The sequence below is a fragment of the Triticum aestivum genome, chromosome 3B (assembly GCF_018294505.1).
Source record: "Triticum aestivum cultivar Chinese Spring chromosome 3B, IWGSC CS RefSeq v2.1, whole genome shotgun sequence".
Classification (NCBI taxonomy): Eukaryota; Viridiplantae; Streptophyta; class Magnoliopsida; order Poales; family Poaceae; genus Triticum; species Triticum aestivum.
In genome coordinates this window covers 593,702,269-593,711,837 of record NC_057801.1, presented here as the reverse complement: position 1 = coordinate 593,711,837, position 9,569 = coordinate 593,702,269, and positions in this window count along the sequence as shown.

The window sequence follows — 9,569 nt, the reverse complement described above, 5'->3', positions numbered from 1 at the left end:
GGAAGAAGGAGTTTGTGGGTGCAGGAATGAGTGGATGGGGGATACCAGGGGCCCACGAGGCAGGGGGCGCGCCCTGGACCCTCGTGGCCACGTGCTTGCCCCCTCTGGTGTGTTCTCAGTGCCAGATATTCTTAAATATTCTAGAAAAAATCATATTTCATTTTTAGGGCATTTGGAGAACTTTTATTTCCAGGGTATTTTTTTATTGCACGAATAATTCAGAAAACAGATAGAAAATACTATTTTTGCTTTATTAAATCTAAATAACAGAAAGTAAAAGGAGAGTACAAAGAGTTGTGCTTTCTAACTTCCATCTCATGCTCATCAAAAGGAATCCACTAACAAGGTTGATCAAGTCTTGTTAACAAACTCATTCCGAATCGCATGAAAACCGGAGAATTTTCGAATAGCACTAGGTTACCTCAACGGGGATATGCATGTCCCCAACAATAAGAATATCATATTTCTTCTTGACAGTAGGAAGAGGAAATTCAAAACCTCCAATAGTGATAGTTGGAATCTTTCCAATAGAATTTATACTCTAGACTTGAGGTTGTTTCCTCGGAAAGTGTACCGTATGCTCATTACCATTAACATGAAAAGTGACTTTGCCTTTGTTGCAATCAATAACAGCCCCTGCAGTATTAAAAAGGGTCTACCAAGGATAATCGACATACTATCGTCCTCGGGAATATCAAGAATAACAAAGTCCGTTAAGATAGTAACATTTGCAACCACAACAGACACATCCTCACAAATACCGACATGTATAACAGTTGATTTATCGGCCATTTGCAAAGATATTGCAGTAGGTGTCAACTTATTCAATTCAAGTCTACGATATAAAGAGAGAGGCATAACACTAACACCAGCTCCAAGATCACATAAAGCAGTTTTAACATAGTTTCTTTTAATGAAGCATGGTATAGTTGGTACTCCTAGATCTCCAAGTTTCTTTGGTATTCCACCCTTAAAAGTATAATTAGCAAGCATGGTGGAAATTTCAGCTTCCAGTATCTTTCTTTTATTTGTAACAATATCCTTCATGTACTTAGCATAAGGATTCATTTTAAGCATATCAGTCAAACGCATGCGTAAAAAGATAGGTCTAATCATTTCAGCAAAACGCTCAAAATCCTCATCATCTTTTTTCTTGGATGATTTAGGAGGAAAAGGCATGGGTTTCTAAACCCATGGTTCTCTTTCTTTACTGTGCTTCCTAGTAACAAAGTCTCTCTTATCATAACATTGATTCTTTGATTGTGGGTTATCAAGATCAACACCAAGTTCAACCTCTACTTCATTATTATTGCTAGGTTGAGCATCAACATGAACATTATCATTAACATTATCACTAGGTTCATGTTCATTACCAGATTGTGTTTCAGCATCAGAAATAGAAATATCGTTAGGATTCTCAGGTGTGTCAACAGCAGGTTCACTAGAAGCATGCAAAGTCCTATCATTTTTCCTCTTCTTCTTTTTAGAAGGACTAGGTGCATCGACATTATTTCTCTGAGAATCTTGCTCAATTCTCTTAGGGTGGCCCTCAGGATACAAAGGTTCCTGAGTCATTCTACCACCTCTAGTCACAATTCTAACAGCATTATCATTTTTCTTATCATTTATTTCATTGAGCAAATCATTTTGAGCCTTAAGCACTTGTTCTACTTGAGTGGTAACCATAGAAGCATGTTTACTAATAAGTTTAAGTTCACCTTTAACTCTAGACATATAATCACTCAAGTGTTCAATCATATAAGCATTTCTTTTCAATTGTCTACCAACATAAGCATTGAAGTTTTCTTGTTTAGCCATAAAGTCATCAAACTGATCCAAGCATTGGCTAGCAAACTTAGTAGACGAGTGATACATCTCCAACGTATCTATAATTTTTTATTGTTCCATGCTATTATATTACTTGTTTTGGATGTTTATGGGCTTTACTCTACACTTTTATATTATTTTTGGGACTAACCTATTAACCCGAGGCCCAGCCCATATTGTTGTTTTCTTGCCTATTTCAGAGTTTCGAAGAAAAGGAATATCAAACGGAGTCCAAACAGAATGAAACCTTTGGGAAAGTTATTTTTGGAACGGAAGCAATCCAGGGGACTTGGAGTGCACGTAAGGGAAGCTTCAAGGAGGCCACAAGGCAGGGGGGCGCGCCCACCCCCCCCCCCCCCCAAGTGCGCCATCCACCCTCGTGGGCCCCTCGTGGCTCCCCTGACCGACTTTTTTCGCCTATATATCTCCATATACCCTAAAAACATCGAGGAGAACAATAGATCGGGAGTTCCGCCGCCGCAAGCCTCTGTAGCCACCAAAAACCAATCGGGACCCTGTTCTGGCACCCTGTCGGAGGGGGGATCCCTCACCGGTGGCCATCTTCATCATCCCGGCGCTCTCCATGACGAGGAGAGAGTAGTTCACCCTCGGGGCTGAGGGTATGTACCAGTAGCTATGTGTTTGATCTATCTATCTCTCTCTCTCGTGTTCTTGATTTGGCACGATCTTGATGTATCGCGAGCTTTGCTATTATAGTTGGATCTTATGATGTTTCTCCCCCTCTACTCTCTTGCAATGGATTGAGTTTTCCCTTTGAAGTTATCTTATGGGATTGAGTCTTTAAGGATTTGAGAACACTTGATGTATGTCTTGCTGTGCTTATCTGTGGTGACAATGGGATGTTCACGTGATTCACTTGATGTATGTTTTGGTGATCAACTTGCGGGTTCAGTGACCTTGTGAACTTATGCATAGGGGTTGGCACACGTTTTCATCTTGACTCTCCGGTAGAAACTATGGGGCACTCTTTGAAGTACTTTGTGTTGGTTGAATAGATGAATCTGGGATTGTGTGATGCATATCGTATGATCATGCCCACGGATACTTGAGGTGATAATGGAGTATCTAGGTGACATTAGGGTTTTGGTTGATTTGTATCTTAAGGTGTTATTCTAGTATGAACTCTATGATAGATTGAACGGAAAGAATAGCTTCGTGTTATTTTACTACGGACTCTTGAATAGATCGTTTAGAAAGGATAACTTTGAGGTGGTTTCGTACCCTACCATAATCTCTTTCTTTGTTCTCCGCTATTAGTGACTTTGGAGTGACTCTTTGTTGCATGTTGAGGGATATTTATGTGATCTAATTATGTTATTATTGTTGAGAGAACTTGCACTAGTGAAAGTATGAACCTTAGGCCTTGTTTCCTACCATTGCAATACCGTTTACGCTCACTTTTACCACTTGTTACCTTGCTATTTTTATAATGTCAGATTACAAATACTCATATCTACCATCCATATTGCACTTGTATCACCATCTCTTCGCCGAACTAGTGCACCTATACAATTTACCATTGTAGTGGGTGTGTTGGGGACACAAGAGACTCTTTGTTATTTGGTTGCAGGGTTGTTTGAGAGAGACCATCTTCATCCTACGCCTCCTGTGGATTGATAAACCTTAGGTCATCCACTTGAGGGAAATTTGCTACTGTCCTACAAACCTCTGAAGGAAATATGCCCTAGAGGCAATAATAAAGTTATTATTTATTTCCTTATATCATGATAAATGTTTATCATTCATGCTAGAATTGTATTAACCGGAAACATGATACATGTGTGAATACATAGACAAACATATAGTCACTAGTATGCCTCTACTTGACTAGCTCATTAATCAAAGATGGTTATGTTTCCTAACCATAGACATGTGTTGTCATTTGATTAACGGGATCACATCATTAGGAGAATGATGTGATTGACATGACCCATTCTGTTAGCCTAGCACTTGATCGTTTAGTATATTGCTATTGCTTTCTTCATGACTTATACATGTTCCTGTAACTATGAGATTATGCAACTCCCGTTTACCGGAGGAATACTTTGGGTACTACCAAACGTCACAATGTAACTGGGTGATTATAAAGGAGTACTACAGGTGTCTCCGAAGGTACATGTTGGGTTGGCGTATTTCGAGATTAGGTTTTGTCACTCCGATTGTCGGAGAGGTATCTCTGGGCCCTCTCGGTAATGCACATCACTATAAGCCTTGCAAGCAATGTAGCTAATGAGTTAGTTACGGAATGATGCATTACGTAACGAGTAAAGAGACTTGCCGGTAACGAGATTGAACTAGGTACTGGATACCGACGATCGAATCTCGAGCAAGTAACATACCGATGACAAAGGGAACAACGTATGTTGTTATGCGGTTTGACCGATAAAGATCTTCGTAGAATATGTAGGAACCAATATGGGCATCCAGGTTCCGCTATTGGTTATTGACCGAGAATAGTTCTAGGTCATGTCTACATAGTTCTCGAACCCGTAGGGTCCGCACGCTTAACGTTACGATGACAGTTTTATTATGAGTTTATAAGTTTTGATGTACCGAAGTTTGTTCGGAGTCCCGGATGTGATCACGGACATGACGAGGAGTCTTGAAATGGTCGAGACATAAAGATTGATATATTGGACGACTATATTTGGACACCGGAAATGTTCCGGACGTTTTCGGAGAAAACCGGAGTGCCGGAGGGTTACTGGAACCCCCCGGGGAGAGATAATGGGCCATATGGGCCTTGGTGGAAGAGAGAGGGGCGGCCAGGGTTGGCCGCCCGCCCCCTCTCCCTCTGGTCCGAATTGGACTAGGAGGGGGGGCGCCCCCCCTCTTTCCTTCCCCCTCTCCCCCTTCCTTTCCCCTCCTAGTAGGAGTAGGAAAGGGGCTCCTCCTTGGCGCGCCCACAAGGGCCGGGCGGCCTCCCCCCTTGCTCCTTTATATACGGGGGCAGGGGGGCACCCCAGAACACACAAGTTGATCTACGGATCGTTCCTTAGCCGTGTGCGGTGCCCCCCTCCACCATATTCCACCTCGGTCATATTGTCGCGGAGTTTAGGCGAAGCCCTGCGCCGGTAGAACATCATCATCGTCGCCACGCCATCATGCTGACGGAACTCATCCCTGAAGCTTTGCTGGATCGGAGCCCGGGGATCGTCATCGAGCTGAACGTGTGCTGAATTCGGAGGTGCCGTATGTTCGGTGCTTGGATCGGTCGGATCGTGAAGACGTACGACTACATCAACCGCGTTGTCATAATGCTTCCGCTTACGGTCTACGAGGGTACATGGACATTACTCTCCCCTCTCGTTGCTATGCCATCACCATGATCTTGCGTGTGCGTAGAATTTTTTTTGAAATTACTACGTTCCCCAACAGTGGCATCCGAGCTAGGTTTTATGTGTGGATGTCATATGCACGAGTAGAACACAAGTGAGTTGTGGGCGATACAAGTCATACTACTTACCAGCATGTCATACTTTGGTTCGGCGGTATTGTGAGATGAAGCGGCCCGGACCGACATTACACGTACGCTTACGCGAGACTGGTTTCACCGTTACGAGCACTCGTGCTTAAAGGTGGCTGGCAGGTGTCTGTCTCTCTCACTTTAGCTGAATTGAGTGTGGCTACGCCCAGTCCTTGCAAAGGTTAAAACAACACTAACTTGACGAACTATCGTTGTGGTTTTGATGCGTAGGTAAGAATGATTCTTGCTAAGCCCGTAGCAGCCATGTAAAACTTGCAACAACAAAGTAGAGGACGTCTAACTTGTTTTTGCAGGGCATGTTGTGATGTGATATGGTCAAGACGTGATGCTATATTTTATTGTATGAGATGATCATGTTTTGTAACCGAAGTTATCGGCAACTGGCAGGAGCCATATGGTTGTCACTTTGTTGTATGAAATGCAAACGCCCTGTAATTGCTTTACTTTATCACTAAGCGGCAGCGATAGTTGTAGAAGCAATAGATGGCGTAAACGACAACGATGCTACGATGAAGATCAAGGTGTCGCAACGGTGACGATGGTGATCACGACGGTGCTTCGTAGATGGAGATCACAAGCACAAGATGATGATGTCCATATCATATCACTTATATTGATTGCATGTGATGTTTATCCTTTATGCATCTTATCTTGCTTTGATTGACGGTAGCATTTTAAGATGATCTCTCACTAAAATTATCAAGAAGTGTTCTCCCTGAGTATGCACCGTTGCCAAAGTTCGTCGTGCCCAGACACCACGTGATGATTGGGTGTGATAAGCTCTACGTCCATCTACAACGGGTGCAAGCCAGTTTTGCACACGCAGAATACTCAGGTTAAACTTGACGAGCCTAGCATATGCAGATATGGCCTTGGAACACGGAGACCGAAAGGTCGAGCGTGAATCATATAGTAGATATGATCAACATAGTGATGTTCACCATTGAAAACTACTCCATCTCACGTGATGATCGGTTATGGTTTAGTTGATTTGGATCACGTGATCACTTAGATGACTAGAGAGATGTCTGTCTAAGTGGGAGTTCTTAAGTAATATGATTAATTGAACTTAAATTTATCATGAACTTAGTACCTGATAGTATTTTGCTTGTCTATGTTTGTTGTATATAGATGGCTCGTGTTGTTGTTCCGTTGAATTTTAATGCGTTCCTTGAGAAAGCAAAGTTGAAAGATGATGGTAGCAATTACACGGACTGGGTCCGTAACTTGAGGATTATCCTCATTGCTGCACAGAAGAATTACATCCTGGAAGCACTGTTGGGTGCCAGGCCTGTTGCTGATGCAACTGACGACGTTAAGAACGTCTGGCAGAGCAAAGCTGATGACTACTCGATAGTTCAGTGTGCTATGCTTTACGGCATAGAACCGGGTCTTCAACGACGTTTTGAACGTCATGGAGCATATGAGATGTTCCAGGAGTTGAAGTTAATATTTCAAGCAAATGCCCGGATTGAGAGATATGAAGTCTCCAATAAGTTCTATAGCTGCAAGATGGAGGAGAATAGTTCTGTGAGTGAACACATACTCAAAATGTCTGGGTATAATAATCACTTGATTCAACTGGGAGTTAATCTTCCTGATGATAGTGTCATTGACAGAATTCTCCAATCACTGCCACCAAGCTACAAGAGCTTCGTGATGAACTATAATATGCAAGGGATGAACAAGACAATCCCGAGCTCTTCGCAATGCTAAAAGCTGCGGAAGTAGAAATCAAGAAGGAGCATCAAGTGTTGATGGTTAACAAGACCACTAGTTTCAAGAAAAAGGGCAAAGGGAAGAAGAAGGGGAACTTCAAGAAGAACAGCAAGCAAGTTGCTGCTCAAGAGAAGAAACCCAAGTCTGGACCTAAGCCTGAAACTGAGTGCTTCTACTGCAAGCAGATTGGTCACTGGAAGCGGAACTGCCCCAAGTATTTGGCAGATAAGAAGGATGGCAAGGTGAACAAAGGTATATGTGATATACATGTTATTGATGTGTACCTTACTAGAGCTCGCAGTAGCACCTGGGTATTTGATATTGGTTCTGTTGCTAACATTTGCAACTCGAAACAGGGACTACGGAATAAGCGAGCACTGGCCAAGGATGAGGTGACGATGCGCGTGGGAAACGGTTCCAAAGTCGATGTGATCGCGGTCGGCACGCTACCTCTACATCTACCTTCGGGATTAGTTTTAGACCTGAATAATTGTTATTTGGTGATGGCGTTGAGCATGAACATTATATCTGGATCTTGTTTGATGCGAGACGGTTATTCATTTAAATCAGAGAATAATGGTTGTTCTATTTATATGAGTAATATCTTTTATGGTCATGCACCCTTGAAGAGTGGTCTATTTTTGTTGAATCTCGATAGTAGTGATACACATATTCATAATGTCGAAGCCAAGAGATGCAGAGTTAATAATGATAGTGCAACTTATTTGTGGCACTGCCGTTTAGGTCATATCGGTGTAAAGCGCATGAAGAAACTCCATACTGATGGACTTTTGGAATCACTTGATTATGAATCACTTGGTACTTGTGAACCGTGCCTCATGGGCAAGATGACTAAAACACCGTTCTCCGGTACTATGGAGAGAGCAACAGATTTGTTGGAAATCATACATACAGATGTATGTTGAAGCTCGTGGCGGATATCGTTATTTTCTCACCTTCACAAATGATTTGAGCAGATATGGGTATATCTACTTAATGAAACACAAGTCTGCAACATTTGAAAAGTTCAAAGAATTTCAGAGTGAAGTGGAAAATCATCGTAACAAGAAAATAAAATTCCTACGATCTGATCGTGGAGGAGAATATTTGAGTTACGAGTTTGGTTTACATTTGAAACAATGCGGAATAGTTTCGTAACTCACGCCACCCGGAACACCACAACGAAATGGTGTGTCCGAACATCATAATCGTACTTCACTAGATATGGTGCGATCTATGATGTATCTTACTAATTTACCGCTATTGTTCTGGGGTTATGCTTTAGAGACGGCCGCATTCATGTTAAATAGGGCACCATCAAAATCCGTTGAGACGACGCCTTATGAACTATGGTTTGGCAAGAAACCAAAGTTGTCGTTTCTTAAAGTTTGGGGCTGCGATGCTTATGTGAAGAAACTTCAACCAGATAAGCTCGAACCTAAATCGGATAAATGTGTCTTCATAGGATACCCAAAAGAGACAGTTGGGTATATCTTCTATCACAGATCCGAAGGCAAGACATTTGTTGCTAAGAATGGATCCTTTCTAGAGAAGGAGTTTCTCTCGAAAGAAGTGAGTGGGAAGAAAGTAGAACTTGATGAGGTAACTATACCTGCTCCCTTATTGGAAAGTAGTTCATCACAGAAACCGGTTCCTGTGACACCTACACCAATTAGTGAGGAAGCTAATGATATTGATCATGAAACTTCAGATCAAGTTTCTACTGAACTTCGAAGGTCTACCAGAGTAAGATCCGCACCAGAGTGGTACGGTAATCCTATTCTGGAAGTCATGTTACTTGACCATGACGAACCTACGAACTATGAGGAAGCGATGATGAGCCCAGATTCCGCAAAATGGCTAGAGGCCATGAAATCTGAGATGTGATCCATGTATGAGAACAAAGTATGGACTTTGATTGACTTGCTCTGATCAGCAAGCCATGTTAAATAAATGGATCTTCAAGAGGAAGACGAACACTGATAGTAGTGTTACTATCTACTAAGCTCGACTTGTTGCAAAAGGTTTTCCACAAGTTCAAGGGGTTGACTACGATGAGACTTTCTCACCCGTAGCGATGCTTAAGTCTGTCCGAATCATGTTAGCAATTGCTGCATTTTATGATTATGAAATTTGGCAAATGGATGTCAAAACTGCATTCTTGAATGGATTTATGGAAGAAGAGTTGTATATGATGCAGCCAGAAGGTTTTGTTAATCCTAAAGGTGCTAACAAAATGTGCAAGCTCCAGCGATCCATCAATGGACTGGTGCAAGCATCTCGGAGTTGGAATATACGCTTTGATGAGTTGATTAAAGCATATGGTTTTATACAGACTTTTGGGAAGGCCTGTATTTACAAGAAAGTGAGTGGGAGCACTACAACCTTTCTGATAAGTATATGTGAATGACATATTGTTGATCGGAAATGATGTAGAATTTTCTGGAAAGCATAAAGAAGTGTTTGAAGGGAGTTTTTCAAAGAAAGACCTCGATGAAGCTGCTTACACATTGAG